This window comes from Anas acuta, chromosome 2 (assembly GCF_963932015.1).
Source record: "Anas acuta chromosome 2, bAnaAcu1.1, whole genome shotgun sequence".
Classification (NCBI taxonomy): Eukaryota; Metazoa; Chordata; class Aves; order Anseriformes; family Anatidae; genus Anas; species Anas acuta.
Window position 1 is genome coordinate 66,465,692 of NC_088980.1, and position 17,211 is coordinate 66,482,902.

Consider the following 17,211-nt stretch of genomic DNA (forward strand, 5'->3'; position numbering starts at 1 on the left):
CCATGCTGCCTGTCCCTTCTGAAGAGCCTATAGCCAGTCATTACAGCACTCCAGTCATGAGAGTGGTCCCACCATGCTTCCGTGATGGCAACCAAGTCGTAGCCTGCCTGCCGCACAATGGCTTCCAGCTCCTCCTGTTTGTTGCCCATGCTGAGTGCATTAGTGTAGATGCACTTCAGCTGGGCCATTGCCTTATCCCCCAGACTCACCATTGTTCCCCCTGGCACAGCTCTAACAAGCCTTGTTTCAGCCCCGTCCCCCTTCTTACCTAGTTTAGAGCCCTCTCAATGAGCCCTGCCAGCTCCTGGCCCAGGATCCGTTTTCCCCTTAGAGATAGGGACCTGTCTGTGGCCATCAGGCTGGGTGCCGAGTAAAGCGCCCCATGGTCAAAAAAAAACAAAATTTCTGTGTTGGCACCAGCCTCTGAGCCACGTGTTTATCAGGTGGGCTTTCTGTGTCCTCTCTGTACCCCTCCCTGCCACCATAGGGATGGATGAAAACACCACCTGTACTCCCGCTCCCTCCACTAATTGTCCCAGTCCCCTAAAGTCCTGTTTGATAGCCTTCAGGCTTCTCTCTTCAATGTCATCACTGCCAGCCTGGACTATCAAAAGAGGATAATAGTCAGAGGGGCGAACCAGGTTGGGAAGCAACCAACGTCCCTGGCAACGTCCCTGATCCTGGCCCCAGGGAGGCAGCAAACTTCCTTATGGGTAGGGTCAGGCCGACAAATTGGGCACTCTCTTCCCCTATATATATAAAGGAGCCTGGCTTACTTGCTCTCCTGTTTGGTGGAGATATACTTCCTTACAGGAACTCATTGGGTTCCTGCAGATTGCTGTCTAATCCTCACACCTTACTGTAACACAAAGCAGTGTATGGTGGACCTGGCTTAGCTCCTTCCATGCTTACTCTGGTACAAATATGGGGGGCATTGCCCTGCTTCTGTCACCAACATCTGGAGCTCCATCTCCCCCCTGCTCCTGCTGCTCAGCTCCTGCTGCCCCCAGCTGGCCTGGCTGTGGCAGGGCTCCTCCAGGTTGATGTGCACAGTACAGGCTTACTGCCCAAGATCACTGCTTGCTTCAATTTCACAGCATTTTTGAGGTTGTATTTTCTAACAGATGGGCTAAAGATAGCATACTAAATCTATACAGATATGGATCTTGGCGTTTACCATGAGTTTGAGGGGTAGTTGTTTTATTTTACCCATTTGCCTTGAGTTCATGAGACATTAACTTGGGATGCAGTGCTTAAAATATGGGTCCTTTAAAAATAAAGAAGAACAACATCAAAAACCAATACCCTAAATCTGTTTGAGCAGAGGAGCATGCGCAGTTTCAGCATTATGTGAGTTAATTTAGTTAACTGGGAAGAATTTTTGAATGGTGTATATGTTTTCTTGCAAATTCAGTGGATTTTACATAATAAGAGAAGAGTACAAGCCATATTATTCCTAAGAAGTATTTTCAGTCTGTTATAACTTCTGAGTCAATTTAGCTTTATAAGATTTATTTATGGGGTCAATTAAAGGCAAGTAAACAGCACTGGGTGCACGGGGAGTCTGGGCTCCTCCAACACACACACACATTACATCAGGCAGCTGTTTTTTATGCTCCTAGGCTAATACATATTCATTACTGCTTCTAGAAAAGGCAGGGTTATTATAAGTAGTTCCCGGAATCCGAACCCTCCCACTGGCGCATGTGTATCAGTCTCCGGTGGTCCCTCTGGGGGTCTCTCGTGCTGAAGGCTCGTAGTCTTCCTCCCAGGCTTTTTCCTTGTCCTTCTCCTTAGTCCATCTGGGCCAGATATCAGAGACTCGCGCAGCGTCCCATGCAAGCTTTGTCTTTTAGTTGTCCTTCAGCTTTCCCCTTCTCCTTAATCTCTTGGCTGGATATCAGAGACTTGCGTAGTGCCCCATGCAATAGTCACAATAGTTAGCAGTTATTCTGAACCCCCCCCAGATATCAGAGGCTCAGGGTTTACCCTTCAAGCCTTCTATTGACACGAATTGCTGAAACACTCCTTACAGTGCTGTTTCAAGCTTGCCTTTTGCCTAATATTTCAGCCCAAATACTTCTAGAAGTCTTCAAAAAAAAAAAAAAACAACAACACCTTTGTAATGGGTAGTAATCTATGCTCTTAGGGAAGAGGCTGGAAACATCACACACAAGTTAAAACACTTATGTATTGTTATGACTTGTGGAAAATAGACTCTATAACCTCGGAATAGTTATAAAGCAGGTGTGTTTATTTGGCCCTGTGCACACACTGGACACAAGGTTCCACCTAACTTGCGCACCAATGGTTATTGGTAGTGTGCTTATATTAGTTGGACAAATACATATTCATTTCATTTCCCTTAAGTCACTTGTATGTTCATCAGGTCTCCAAAGAATCATTAACATAGGTTCTGTCTCTACTTGTATACGTAGTGGAATCCTTGGGTGGTCAGCCATCTGGCATACTCTGGTGGTCTTTTGTTGAAGGCCAGAAGTCTTCCTCGCTTCTTATCTTCTGGCCTTTCCTGTCTCTGACAGACTTCAGTAGTCAACCCAGTTCTTGCTGGTTCCATTATCTGTGCATAGGGTCTTTTGTTCCCTTATCTTTCAGTGGTTAATATACAGTTGTGGTAGCTAAGACCTAGGAATCACCATCCCTGTGTCAGTTAACGCTGTATTCAACAGCCAGTTGAAACCACATAGGGCTAATTGTTGTTACCTTTGCTCTTTCCACTTTTTTATGTGCTAATAACACTAACATTGGTTAGTCTTGTGGCTTTTCTGGTGGAATAAAGTAATTGGAAACTGTGATATCACGTTTCTACTTGTATTCTCACAGTAACTTGGATCAGCTCTTTGAGATGATGTTTTTTGTTCTCTTCCTTTCTTGCCTTTTTCCTCTCAGTAGCACTCAAAGCCAGAGCCAGGAATGTGGAGAAATAGCTTCTACTCAATACAAAACAAACAAAACCAACAATGTGATTAGTGTGCAGGATGATTTCCTGTCAGCATGGAGTGAGAAACAACCTTGTTAGCAGAGAGCTCAGGCTTTCAGGCCGAGGGCCTGCTATCTATCCTGGGTGTTGATAGGCAGAAGATGTGGATAAATGTTGTCCTCCAAAAATGAACAAATATCGGCTTCCGTTTATAAATTCCAGGTTATAACTCCCAACTAAGACAAGAAAACCTGTCACTGAAACAAAGTTCACATTATTTAACTGAAGCATATCAATTTGTAATAATTACCAATGACATACTATCTGCGTCAAAATCAGTAAAGTAAGGTGCTTGATTAGTTAAATCACCATGATAATACTGCAGAATAATAATTCTTGATCTCCACTGGTGTGGGAGTATAGTCACGGAGGTCGACAAGCCCCATGGTTGGCGCTAACATCAAACTCCTGATGATGAAGCCCTGAGGAATGTAAACAAGTTAGAAGGAACGACGAAGGGCAATTCAGGAAACACCTTGCTGTCTCAAACTGTTTTTTCTCCAACCATTAAGGCATGGAAGTTGCTAAATGTTTGCTGTTGCCAGGCAAAGTTGTTAACTAAACTGGTGGGAAAGTACCACTTGTAGAGCTAATAGTATAAGGGAGCCTGTCCTCAGTAAAGTGGTTGTTGAAGTTATTGATCCTTAAAGAAATCCTGTTGTCTGGATGGTCATTACACCACACATTGGGTATAAATATCACTAGTGTTATAAACGAAGTCTCAACTCAATCTGAATTTTGTAATATTTATAAAACAAATATTTATAAAAGGTATAAAAGGCAAGTAAACAGCGCTGCGTGTGCGGGGAGTCTACGCTCCACCAACACGCACACACGAACATCAAGCATTCTGAATATACAGAACATTGCTTTACATACTAAACCCAAGTCTGCCTATACATACGTACAATCAGGAAAGGTAACAAACAATCCTTTACGTTCCATGACATACTAAACTCGAGTACACCTATACATATGCACATTCAGAAAAGGTAACAAGCAATCCTTTAAGTTCCATGACTTAACAGTCTCCATTTTCCATTCCTTTTGAACAATATGTCTCGCTTTAAGTTGTCAGGCAACTCAGTCTTCAGGCCTTATGTATCCTGTTCTTCCCGGACTGAAGAAAAGCATATCCATCTCCTTTTCAAGGCCAATAGGCCTGGGTCAAAAGGCACGTCCAGGTCACCAGGGGGCGTAACAGCAAAGGCCTTTGATGGCAGTAGCGGTGTGGGGGGTGTGATGGCACAGCAGTCGGATCAGTAAAGGAGCTTGCAGCTCTCTGTCTGGCAAACCACACACTTGTGATTGTGGCCCCACAGGGCTCTTTAAGGCCTCAGAGATTGCTCGCCAGGTGCCGAGCAATTCCACTGCAACCTTGTCGTTTTTAGTTGCAGAGTCCCACACCTTGACCTCAGTTTGGTCCCATATTTCAGGCTCATAAATTGTCCAATTGTTAATAAGGAGAATAAGCTGTAAGGTTACCAGGACAGTCTTTGTTTCTAAGGACATATGATTCCCCCTAATGCACAGCTGCTTACCAGCAAGAGGCAGTTGTGTGCACAGGTCCGCTTCTCTCAGCTTGAGCTTCTTTCCAGCTCCGGTGCACCTGTTTCCAGCGACTTTCTGTACGAGCTTCTTTGAGTAGTTTGCTGAGTTTGGCCAAACCCATCTTCATGAGGCAATCAATGTGCCTGTTCCCATCCTGGTCTCTGTTCTGCTAGCCTGTTCCTTTTCATTCCTTCTTTCTGCTTCTTTATTGATGACATAGATTTGTTATAAATGAAGTCTCAACTCACTCTGAATTTAGTAACATAAAAGAATATTTATAAAAGGCAAGTAAACAGCACTGGGGGCGCAGGGAGCCTATGCTCTACCAACACGCACACCCAACCGTCAAACTTTCCAAATATATAAAGGACATTGCTGTTACATATTTACAAGAAACCTGAGTACGCCTATACATATGTAATCCTATCCCCACTTCATATTATAATTCTCTTTGTGGTGGTCGTTGTTGGTGAAAGTCTCACGGTTTCCCCATCACCATTAGCAACCTTTTGTTCCAGACTGTGGAAGCGGCTTCGACTGTCTCCCTCTTCTTCTGCACATGCTCTGCCCACCACAAGGTTCCCAAAAGCAACAAAACGTGATTGCTTTTCCCGCATTTCATTAACCCATGAAACCACACTAATAATATTATTATCGTATAACATTAAACAATAAATGTTAACAGTTCTAGCCAGCAACCCCCCCAGCAACTTCCGTGCCTTAACAGAGGGGAGCAAGCAACCCCAGACGGCAGGGCGTCGCCTCAATCACCCTTCTTTATTTCCTCTAAACTCTTTACATTCCTAATGACCTCATCGCTAAGAGTCTGATGTTATCACCAACCAGGAGGCTTTCTGACCCCCATTGCCACATTCCCAAATCTCCCCCTTCCTTATTAATATCAACCATTTTTCTGACATGAATTACCACTCCATATATAACAACTTCATCACACTGTGTTGCCTTTTTTTTATCTTGAGGGCAGGTTCCCGTCTTATACCCTACTCCCCAGAGCAGTTCTTTTCAAAACAACTTTTCATTGATCAAACAACTTCGAATGTAACAACAACAGCAAACACTCAGAAACTTCCATGCCTTAATGGCTGGAGAACAAGAAACCCCAGACTGCATGGAGTCTCCTGAATCACCCTTCTTTGTTCCCTCTAAAGTCTTATATATTCCTGATGGCCTCATCATTAAGAGTCTAATGTTATCATACAACCACGGGGCTTTCCAACCCCCATGGCCACACTCCCACATCTCCCCCTTCTTTATTAATATCAACCATTTTCTCAACACAAGTTACCACTCCATATATAACACTAGGGAGCCTTACTGCAGTCCGTGAAGCCTGTAAATGTCATCTAGTGAAGTATTGCTCCTATCTTCAAAGGAGCTGGCATGATCTTGTCAAGATCAGATGTCTTAAATTACGTTACAGTCTTAAAAAAAAAGTAAATCTGATAACAAGATAAAAAACTATAAAAAACATATAAAAAATATGCTAGCATTATAAAAACATTCACTCAACTTTTGGTTAACCACAAACTGAAAATAGCCTTCAGAGTGATACCCTTCCTTCCGAGTAGCGCAGTCATTTATAGTTTTGAAAAGTGCTGTAAATTATGTAACAGAAGAATTCTATTCTGAGGGAATTTTGCACACACTTACTCACAAGAATAATCCCAGAGAAGTGCTGGGCTGCTTAATCACAGTGGAGAGAAAGTGAAAAAACATTGCTTCCTGTTTCCTCCAAAATGCCATGTGTGAGAAATCACAGTGGCAGAAAAATAATTGCAACGAAATGTTACAATATTTTTGTCAGACATACTGAATTTGTACTGTGTTTATTCTTACTTTAAAATTACATGTATGTAAAACACCTGTGTGAGACAACATTATTTACTGTTTAACATAAGGAATTTGGTAAAGTATATATTTTTTTCTTTTATCTTACATCTCAAGGCACAAAGAGATCAGAAGGACTAGGGACAGAATGCATGTTCCTTAATTTCTAGTTTCCTAATAATCTATTGTGAGACAGTTATGTTTTACATATGTTATTTGGATTTTGACTTTTCAAAATATTCCATTGCAGGAATATGCTGTGGGAGTTTTGTTTTGGTATTCCGGAAATTTTAAATTTACAGATAATTTTGGAGTTTATTGGTAAAAGTTGGTGACTTTTGATAAGGCATTTCTGATAATATCTAAATTTACTTTCCCCCCCCGACTTAAAATTCATGTTTCTTCTAGTGTAACCCTGATGCTTTGCCCTGTCAAACAAGGATGAGGTATGAACTTGTATTAAATGAGTGACATGCACCAAGAGGATGAGACCTCTCCGTGGCTAGAATCATTGTTGGTACTCAGGTGGGTGTAACATACGCTTTATTTTGTATGTGCCTGCATATGCTGACCCCAAATTACATTCTGATCTGCGTGACTAACCTTTGAAAATGATAGATAATTTAGGAAAGAAGCGGGGGAGAGTGAAGGAGGACAATCCTTCAATTGACATAAACCTGCATTAGCCCATTTGTCATAACTCGTTGATTTCACTACCATGACATCAATTTATCTAGTTGAGCATCTAAGCTGTTTATATAGAGATTACACTGTTTTTAGCAAAGCTGTGATGATTTATGCCTACTTACAAGCTGCCCTCTACAATGTATACCTTACTGTACTATACACACAAGAACCTGTTTGAAAGAGTTAGAGCTGCTGCTGTACACCTGATGTGTGTCAAAGTAATTGCAGAAAAATGAGAAACAGCAGGAAAGCCACAACCCAATGTCTCAGTACATAACCTCTTCTCTCTGTCCATAAATATTTTCTCAGCTACATCTCAGACAGCACACCTCTACCTTAACTCAGTCCTCTTTTCCACAAAACTTCTGTTAGATTTTCTCCTTTCCTTGTAATCAATAATAGTCATGGATGATTAGAATAATTGTGTCAGCCCAATGTGAAGAACGGAGTTAAAAGTGTTGCACTGAGATTGTGACTGGATAAAATAGGTGTGGAGGGCTGACGAGATCTCATTCAGCCATGGATCACTCAGCACAACCCTATCTTTCTTCTCTGCTTCCCTCTACTGTAAATGCAGTCTGAGTGTGCCTGCTGTCAGTTTCCTAACTAAACTGTTGTATACCTGGAACTAGATAGTCATTAAATGTAAGTGTGTTGATCCTTCACCAGCATTCACGTCTTGGACAGAGCTTGATTTCAGTTCTCTATGAAGTGGCAGTTCATAATGTCCACTGTTTAAGCATGCTGTTCATGACAACTAGACATACAGCTTCCTGTGGCAGAAGTAGTGCAAATAACAGGCCTTGTGCAGTTGTGGTGTACTCTTGGCACTAAGTGTCTTAAAGGAGGAATGTTTAACCTGGGAACCACCTGTAAGGGTTATGATACATTTTATCTGTATGCTATTCTACTGTTTGGAAAAGCAAAAAGAAACCATGTGGCTATTGAATTACTGATGCCTTACAGAGGGTCTAGGATTACTGAATATATTCACTTGTATCTGACTTTTTAGACATAATATAGATCTGTGGTCAGCAATTATGCTTTCCAAGTATAAGTAATGATGCCAAGCAAATGATATGTATCATGTTCTGTCAAAACTGGTTTCCTCTCTTTGAGTATTTTTTCCATGTAAATGGTAATTGTTTGTCTGGAAGTACGGCATTGCATCTTACTTCTATTCAACTGTTTCTTCAAGAACAACTGGTAATTTTTATGAAAATTCTTGCTATGCTTAAAATATGCAAAATTCCTTAGACTTTCCCTTGTACTTCAGAAGTTAACTGGAATGTTTCTGTGTTGCAAAATAAATTAAATAAATAAATACATTAAATTCAGATTGCTCATAGATTGAATGTTACATTTTTCTTCTCAGAATAAGCCTCATGCTGATGCTGTATGCATAACCATATCATATCTGACTTACCAAAGAGTAAGGGCTTATATTAAGTTAGAGACAGCGGGTTGGACAGAAGATACAAGTAAAATCTGAAGTCACTGATGAAGCAGATTCCTTTGTGACTTTCAGATCTAAGTGAAATTCTCCATCAGAATGAGAAACTTGTTTCAACTGCTTGTATTTGGTGTTTGACTGCTCAAATACAGAAGTTATTCCCTAATCTCATGAAAATGCAGGCAGAGTCATTTTCACCAGGTCTCTCAGCAGTGCATATAGACAAATTTAAGTGGACATTCTTCAGATAACCCCTTCCTTGTGGTATAAGAGGGAGGAACAACTCTGCTAAAAAGTTTTAAGAATCAAAGCTTGAGATATGAACTGAACTTCTCACTTTCCATAAGGTCCCTATTATGCTGCTTTCTAGAGGCTGTATTTATGACCCTCTATTGCGGTCCCTGATGGATTTATGTGCATCATCTGTTGAAACATACATATATATAAGTCTTCCTCATCAAACAGCCTCAGCAACAAATACTCACATTGGTTAGAACATATCCATCTTGTTGAAGAGGAAATGGGCTTATCAGTATTCAAAAATAGCTGAAGATGAGCTTCCATGGGGTACGGTCGAGATGGAGTGGTGAGCATTTCTTTCTGCCAGTTATGAATTTTATCAACTTTCAGTGATAAAAGGCTGTCTGAGAGCTAGATGCAGATGATTTATTTTTAAAAAGTTTAGACTTTTTTTTTTTAATTCCATAACTGTTGTATTATCTCCCACAGTGAAATACGATCAGCATACATTTACTTATTTCATTAAATCAGTACAAGTAGAGGTGCTTGGTAAAAGCAGGGTATTATGGTCAGAGTATACACCCAAGTATAATGATAAGTAATGAAATTACTTACAAAAAGCCAACTGCAAAAAATATTTAAAAAATTAACCCTTGGAATGTTGTTTATTCATTTGTACTTGAATCTGTAAAAGCACTCTTTTGTATCACAATCCTAAAAACATTTACTTTGGGTGAAATAGCCAGTTGTTGCTGGAAGGACAAGCGCTCACAATGTATTGTCAGCACTGCCAGTTCTAGTGATGGAAATAATGCTTGCTGATTTTTACTTCGTTCACTTCTGTCGAACAGTTCAACCAAGAGACTGTGCTGTGTTCCATTTCATGTCATGAATTACCTAAAAATTTACTAAATTTCAATCATTTTTCGGTCCTTGTGAAGAAAATGGAGTACGACAGATGCTGCCCAAGACATGACTAGAATACATTAGGGACTGCATAATTGTAACTGAAGATTTCTAAGGGCTATACTACCACTGAGAAATATCAAAGTGAAAGAACACACGTGACTTTCTGAAAGGGACCTCAAAAAAATTATATAAATAAGACAGGTGTCCAACTCCTGACAATTCTCTAATTGGTAAACAAAGCAATCCATTCAGAGATTGGATCAATGTAGGGTTTCTAATAGAAGAATACATGTGAGGAGAATTATATCCATCTGGATGTTCTTCCCAATGCAAAGGTGTTTTATTTAACTAGATAAATGTATTGGGCCTAAGGGAGGTATGACTGAGTTCCTTCTGATGGTTAGGTTTCCTTTGCTTTGAAAATGTACTAATTAAGGGGAGAGGAGAAAAATATTTTAATATTTATGTGTATGTAACATGTATATGATATGCATTTTTTAAGTATGTATCTACTTATACAAAGATAAATAAAAGTATATCAGAAAATGAAAAACAGGATGCAAAGATCAACAGAGTTCAGTTATTCTCATGCTTGAGCAGCCTGTCCTGTTCTGAAGTCCATAATGTCTTGACATTTAGGTAAGCCTATCTGTTCTGGGTGATAAGAGGATAGACTTCTTAAGTGAACTAATAAATTTAACTTCTTCCCCCATTTTTTCCTTCCTTTTTTTCTTTTTTTTTTTAGTAGCAGATTTCTCTGTTTCTTTTCTTTTGCTGTCAGCAGAAGGAATGTTCCATCCCTTCAGCTTTGGCATCTGTTGGCAAGATGCAGCTATGCCACCTGCGCCTTCCTGCCTAAATGATGTGGCTAGGGTTTATTTAATGGGTAGGAGCCTGCCAGAGCTCGCCACGTTCACTTTGTGAATATAATGTCAGCAATCTGAATCTGCACTCCCAGTCCCCCCACAGAAACAGCTCAGCTTGTTACCATTTCTAGCACATCTTCATCTGTTGCTTGATTTACTGCAGCTATAAAGCAGCAATATCCTTCTATTTCTGGGAGGCATAAAAAGAGGCATCGTTATTTTAAGTCACCAGAATTTTAAGTCACCAGAATTTATTCACATCAGCATTATGCCATGTTTTTCCCTTTCCCCATTTATCTCTGTGTCAAAGCAAAATGCTTTCCAGTGTAGGAAGAGCCACTGGAGCAAAGCAGTGTGCTGCAGCACTGACTTTCAGTAACTATAAGCAAGGAGTTTCTTAGCTCACTTTATGAATTATTTCATGAGCAGTGGAATTATGGAAGTAGCATCCTACAGACTATCCCAAAGCTCACTGTCTTCGGTGTCAATCAAGAAGGCAGAAGTTCAGAATGAAGGTTTCCTATGGTTAAAATACACATGAGGGTTCCCTAAGGATTCTCTGCTGACTAATGAGGTACACTCTCACAATCCAATAATTTCCTTGATAGCAGCACTAAAATAGTCCTATTTCAATCTGCCTGTTTGTTTTCATGAAAGACAGAAAGATAGAAATATTCAATATGGTTGAGATCTCCTTTTGAGTCTAAATTGCTTGAATTTTGTCAAGATTCAGAAGTCAATAGGCAAAGCAGAGATGGGTGAACTAAACAGTCAAGATCCTGGTGAGGGAGTTTGTTTAAAAAAAAATCCAGAAAAAAACTTTTTTTTTTTTTGAGTGTTTTGCTTTTCCAGGAGTTAGCAGCTTTAGTTTGTGCTTGTACCACTTCATATCACAGGATGTGTGATGGTGTGTGGAATCTATCACAGAATCACAGAATTTCTAGGTTGGAAGAGACCTCAAGATCATCGAGTCCAATAACAGTCCTCCACTAAACCGTATCACTAAGCTCTACATCTAAATGTCTTTTAAAGACCTCCAGGGATGGGGACTCAACCACTTCCCTGGACAGCCTGTTCCAATGTCTAACAAACCTTTCAGTAAAGCAGTTCTTCCTAACATCCAACCTAAAACTCCCCTGGCACAACTTTAGCCCATTCCCCTCTTCCTGTCACCAGGCATGGGAGAACAGACCAACCCCCACCTCTCTACAGCCTCCTTTAAGGTGTCTGTAAAGAGCAATAAGGTTGCCCCTGAGCCTCCTTTTCTCCAGGCTGAACAAGCCCAGCTCCCTCAGCCGCTCCTCGTAAGACTTGTTCTCCAGGCTCCTCACCAGCTTCGTCGCCCTTCTCTGGACTTGCTTAAGCACCTCGATGTCGTTCTTGTAGCGAGGGGCCCAAAACAGAAGACAGTACTCGAGGTGTGGCCTCATCAGAGCCGAGTACAGGGGGACAATCACTTCCCTAGCCCTGCTGGTCAAACTGCTTCTTCTACAAGCCAGGATGCAGTTGGCCTTCTTGGCCATCTGAGCACACTGCTGGCTCATAGTCAGCCGACTATCAACCAGTACTCCCAGGTCCTTCTCTGCCTGGTAGCTCTCCAACCATTCCTCTCCCAGCCTGTAGCTCTGCTTGGGGTTATTGCACCCCAGGTGAAGGACCCGGCACTTAGCCTTGTTGAACTTCATACAGTTGACCTCAGCCCATCGGTCCAGCCTGTCCAGATCCTCCTGCAGAGCCTTCCTACCCTCGAGCAGTTTGACACACGCACCTAATTTGGTGTCATCTGCGAACTTACTGAGGTTGCACTCAATGCCCTCATCTAGATCATCGATGAAGATATTAAAGAGGACCAGCCCCAGCTAAAAACCCTGGGGAACACCACTAGTGACTGGCCTCCAACTGGATTTAACTCCATTCACCACGACTCTTTGGGCCCGGCTATCCAGCCCAGGAAGCGTACGCCAGTCCAAGCCATGAGCAGCCAGTTTCTTGAAGAGAATGCTGACTCCACAATCAGTAAGATTGTAAAGTAGGTATGTTTATTGAGAGCTGGGCAGCACAGGGGGTTGTCCCACCAAAGTCGTGCGCCCCTAACACGGCAACTTGCTTTGGTTATATGCAGTAAAAATTTGCATATGCATGAGGTTTCCCACTATGCCTATACATATTCGTAACCTGTCCCCACTTAGTATTAAAATTAGCTCCAAGAAGTCATTTCCATAAACTCCTCCTGTCTGCGCTTGCATGGTGCCTTCTGGTGGTGGGTGCTGAGGGTCGTGAGGATGAAGTAAGATGTCTTCATCAGGGTTGAACTTTTCACCTCGTCTCCTTGCACATGCTCTCTGAGGCCTTGGTCACAATCTGGGCCATAAGGTTGGTTTGGTCCAGTTCTCCGGATCTGAGGGGCCCCTGCTATCTCAAGGCCTTGCATGTTTGACGTCCGTTTTTAAGAACAGTCCTCCTTATCTCTGAGCCCTTGGTCACAGTCCGAACCATATGGTTGGTTTGATCTGCTTCTTGGGATCCCAGGGGCTCCTGTTATCTGGAGGCCTAAGTGCAGCACAGGCGTGTCGCAAACGTAGCACATATTAAGCAATGAGTGTTGCCTACATATTCATTTTTAATCAATCACTCTCTAATTTCTAATCCCATGTTTCAAAAACATATGGTTTAAATGAAATACGTAAATTGGTTCTTACACAAACTTGTCAGTTAAATCTCTCTTGCTTCAGTACAGTTCAGTGTCACTGAATTAGCATTTTGCAATGAGAAAGTATTTTAATGGAAAATGTTGGCCAGTTTTGGTCTTTATAATACTTTCAATCAGGGCAAGAGGCTATTGTTTTTTGAGAAAAGTAGTCCAAACTTCCTTTCGTGAACAAGTCTTGCTTTAAGCTGGCAATTCTATTGTGAAGGAAGTTGGTGAATCTCTCCATCTTAAATGAATTGAAGCAGGTATGCTCAAAATGCTTTCATTCCTTGTTCTAGAAAAACCTTTCTGTCTTTCTTTCTACTTTCTATTGTTTCCACAGGAAAAATAATGTTTTTCTTCGTATACAGAGAGGGCTGTCCTACTTCATTGTTATGAAATACTGAAGCTGCCTGCTTTATTTTGAACTTGTTGTTTCAATTTGCTTTATTCCACTTACTAATTATTCTCCCTTCTATATACTGAGAACTGTGGGCTGAGGAGTTGTTTTGATTTCCATCTAGCATAAATGGAATTTTCTTGAAAATAAAATTAAATGTTAAATGAAGGGCAAAAGGTGGGCAGTCATTTCAAATAGTTAATAACACTAATTGCAATCCATGGTTCAATTAATGTTTTGTTAGGAAAAAAATAAATCCAAGAAAAACTGACCTACAGGGAACAGCAGGTACTCATTAGAAGTGTTAAGCTGAACATTAGTAATACCATTGTGTGTTTGGAAACTGTTATAAATTCGCTCAGTCCCAAAGTAGGATTAAATAAAAAAATAGGATTTATTAAAAGAATAGGTTTAGGACCTATCACCCACCCACGAATCCCTGAATTCTATAGGAACCACTTCTATAGGATCACTCCCTTTACCGGCCAAGCCCCCCCACAGGAGACTGGAACCGGTGAGAAAACAAAAAGACCTCCACACTGACTTTAGAAGTCTCAGTTACACTCTCACACACACAAACACTGGCAACCGCACCTTTACCCAACCGAACAGGATACCCAAACACTTACGACTCCGTCATCTTCGTCCGGATTTTCGCACGCAGAATTACGGGCAAAAAACAACAATGCTGCAGCCGGCAAGGGAGCTCAAAAAAATCAAATTCTTTGCTTACCTTTATTCAGGTTCAGGATGGCATTAGTCCCGACCTGACTCAAACAGGATCCACCAAATGGTGGGGTGCCTCTCCTAGATCAAATCAGAATTCAGGAACCATAGCCATCCCGGATAAGCCCCCAAATTGTTATAAATTTGCTCAGTCCCAAAGTAGGATTAAATAAAAAAATAGGATTTATTAAAAGAATAGAGGTAAGCAAACAGCGCTGGGTGCACCGGGAGTCTCTGCTCCACCAGGACGCACACCAGTTACATCAAGTAGCTGATTTTTATGCTCCTAGACTAATACATATTCATTACTACTTCTAAAAAAAAAATAGGTTATTATAATTAGCTTCCAGGATCCGGTCCCTCCCACTGGAGCATGCGCATCAGTCTCCATTGGTCCCTCTGGGGGTCTCTAGGGGTCTTTCATGCTGAAGGCTCATAGTCTTCTTCTTCAGTTTTTTTTTCTTGTCCTTCCCCTTTGTACTCCTTGGCAGCATGTCAAGTTTACACAGCACCCCCTGCAAGTTTTGTCTCCTAGCTGTCCTTCAGCTTCTTTTTTTTTCTCCTTAATCTCCTGGCCACCTGGCCAGATATCAGGGGCTTGGATAGTGTTCCATTCAGAAGCCATAACAGTCACTAGTTGTTAGCAGTTGTTCTGAAACCCCCAGACATCAGAGACTTCAAAGAAAGAACATACAAACACAAATAGCTCTCTTATTGACACTTCACGAGTAGTTAAAACATTCCTCACAGGCCATTCACAGGGACACTCCAGTCACATCTATAGCAGTGCTAAATCAACCACAAAGAAGGCAAAAAGGCTGTAACTATTAGAAATAAGAGTTCAGAATAACAAAAGCAAATAGGCTCATGGATTTGAGGAATATTTCTGAAGATTTGATAATTTGACTATAATGAGGGGGAGACTGGGACACACTGGGAAGAAATGTTCCATACTGACACGAATCAGATGAACATATATAACAAAACCATGGCAACAGGAGGGAGTGGCAATAAAGATAATTTCCCAATGTCTAAATATATTAATTAAAAAATGTGCCCACATAACTCTTGTTCCCAATGGCAGGTAACCCCCCCTAAAATTCCATGGATATGGCACATGGATATGAAAGGGAAAAAATGCCCTTGAATAAGTGGTGAAAAAGTATGAATCCAAGGTGAGACACTGCCCTCCCTCCCCCCCCCCCCCCCCCCCCCCCCCGAGTTTCTGTCTAAGTTGAAGATAAAAGTATTTGAAAATTTTTAGCCACAATGGAGGTAGAAAAGTCTCAGGCAGCTGACCTCAGGTTCTGTACTCATTATAATCTTCTAATAAGAAATCTTAGGAATAGTCTACCTGAGAAGACTCAACTTCACAGGGAGTTTTTAAGAATAAGGTTTGCTATCATGACTTTTTTATTCCTCTTCATAGCATGGTGTGGTTTAACCCAGCCAGCAGCTAAACAACACACAGCTGTTCGCTCACCCTCCTCCCTCCCTCTCTGGGATGGGGGAGAGAAATGGAAAAGTGAAGCCTGTGAGTTGAGATAAAGACAGTTCATTAAGAAAATAAAATAATAATAATAATGATGATGATGATGATGATGATGATGATGATGATGATGATAGTACTACTAGTAATAATGTATATGAAACAAGTGATGCACAATGCAATTGCTCACCACCCGCTGACTGATGCCCAGCCTAACCCTGAGCAGCTGGCCCCCCCACCCCAGCTAGCCACCCCTATATATTGTTCAACATGATCCCATAAGGGATGGAATACCCCTTTCGCCAGCTTGGGTCAGCTGTCCTGTGTCTGTCCCCTCCCAGCTCTTGCTGCACCCGCAGCCTGCCTGCTGGCAGGACAGAGTGAGAAGCTGAAAGTCCTTGGCTTGGTGTAAGCACTGCTCTGCAACAATTAAAACATCGGGGTGTTATCAGCACTCTTCTCATCCTAATCCAAAACATAGCACCCTACCAGCTACTAGGAGGAAAATTAACTCTGTCCTAACTGAAACCAGGATACATGGATCAGGAGGATTGCAATGGGACAAAGTCATAAACAACATTTATCGAACACATAATCTGGACATCTTATGCTGTCAGTGAAGCTAAGCAATTACCATATCATAACCTGTGAGATGAAAAACACGTTAATTCCAAATTTGACCTAAGCTGATAACTCCAATGGCATGAGTATTCATCCAGTTTGTTCTTCCTTAAACTTTTTGTTATCAATGATTGACTACAAATGGTGGATGTTGCTTCGCTAATAATACCACAAAGTACTGAAATGGAAGTATAGACTAAGTGTAAAAGTTGCTCTTGGAGGAACGATGAGACCCAGGAAATTAATCAGCCACTGCAGCATGCAGTGGCTCATTCTGCATTACACAGGGTTTTCTAACCTGCAGCATTTCTCTCTCTACTTTTCGGGCAAATCCAAAGTATTCTGACTCTGGGATTCCCTATGGTCATTAGTCTCTGAAGAAGTTAAATCTGTGTCAAGATGCGGGAGACAGAGAGACTTGTGTGCGTGAGGTGCGAGCAGGTGGACGACCTGGTCCGCCTCGTGGCAGAAATCTAGGAGTAATTTGAAAGGTTGAGGGATATCAGAGAGTGTGAGTGTGAGATAGACTTGTGGAGCGACTCCCTGTGCAGCCTGAAGGACAAGCACCGGGGTGAGACACCCCAAATGGGAGTGGACCCTCTGTCCTGTTGCTGTCAGGCAGAGGCAGGTGACCTAGGAGTTGAGGAGAAATGGAGACAGGTCCCTGCTCGACATCACAGGCAATGTCCTCCCCCACTGGCCCCCACCTTCCCAGGTGCCCTTACGCAACA

At 41.7% G+C, this 17,211-nt stretch overlaps 1 long non-coding RNA gene across 3 annotated transcripts; it reads right to left on the minus strand.

Annotated features, from left to right (window-relative positions):
- Positions 1–1,491: 1,491 nt before the first annotated feature.
- On the minus strand, positions 1,492–15,545 carry LOC137850535 (uncharacterized). Of its 3 annotated transcripts, none has more exons than XR_011092584.1 (2): positions 14,274–15,545; positions 1,492–4,755 (listed from the first exon to the last, which is right to left on the minus strand). It is a non-coding gene; the product is annotated as an uncharacterized lncRNA (long non-coding RNA). The 3 variants fall into 3 exon arrangements; XR_011092585.1 differs by having other exon boundaries at positions 1,492–4,801; XR_011092586.1 differs by lacking the exon at positions 14,274–15,545 and adding an exon at positions 6,228–9,482.
- Positions 15,546–17,211: the final 1,666 nt, after the last annotated feature.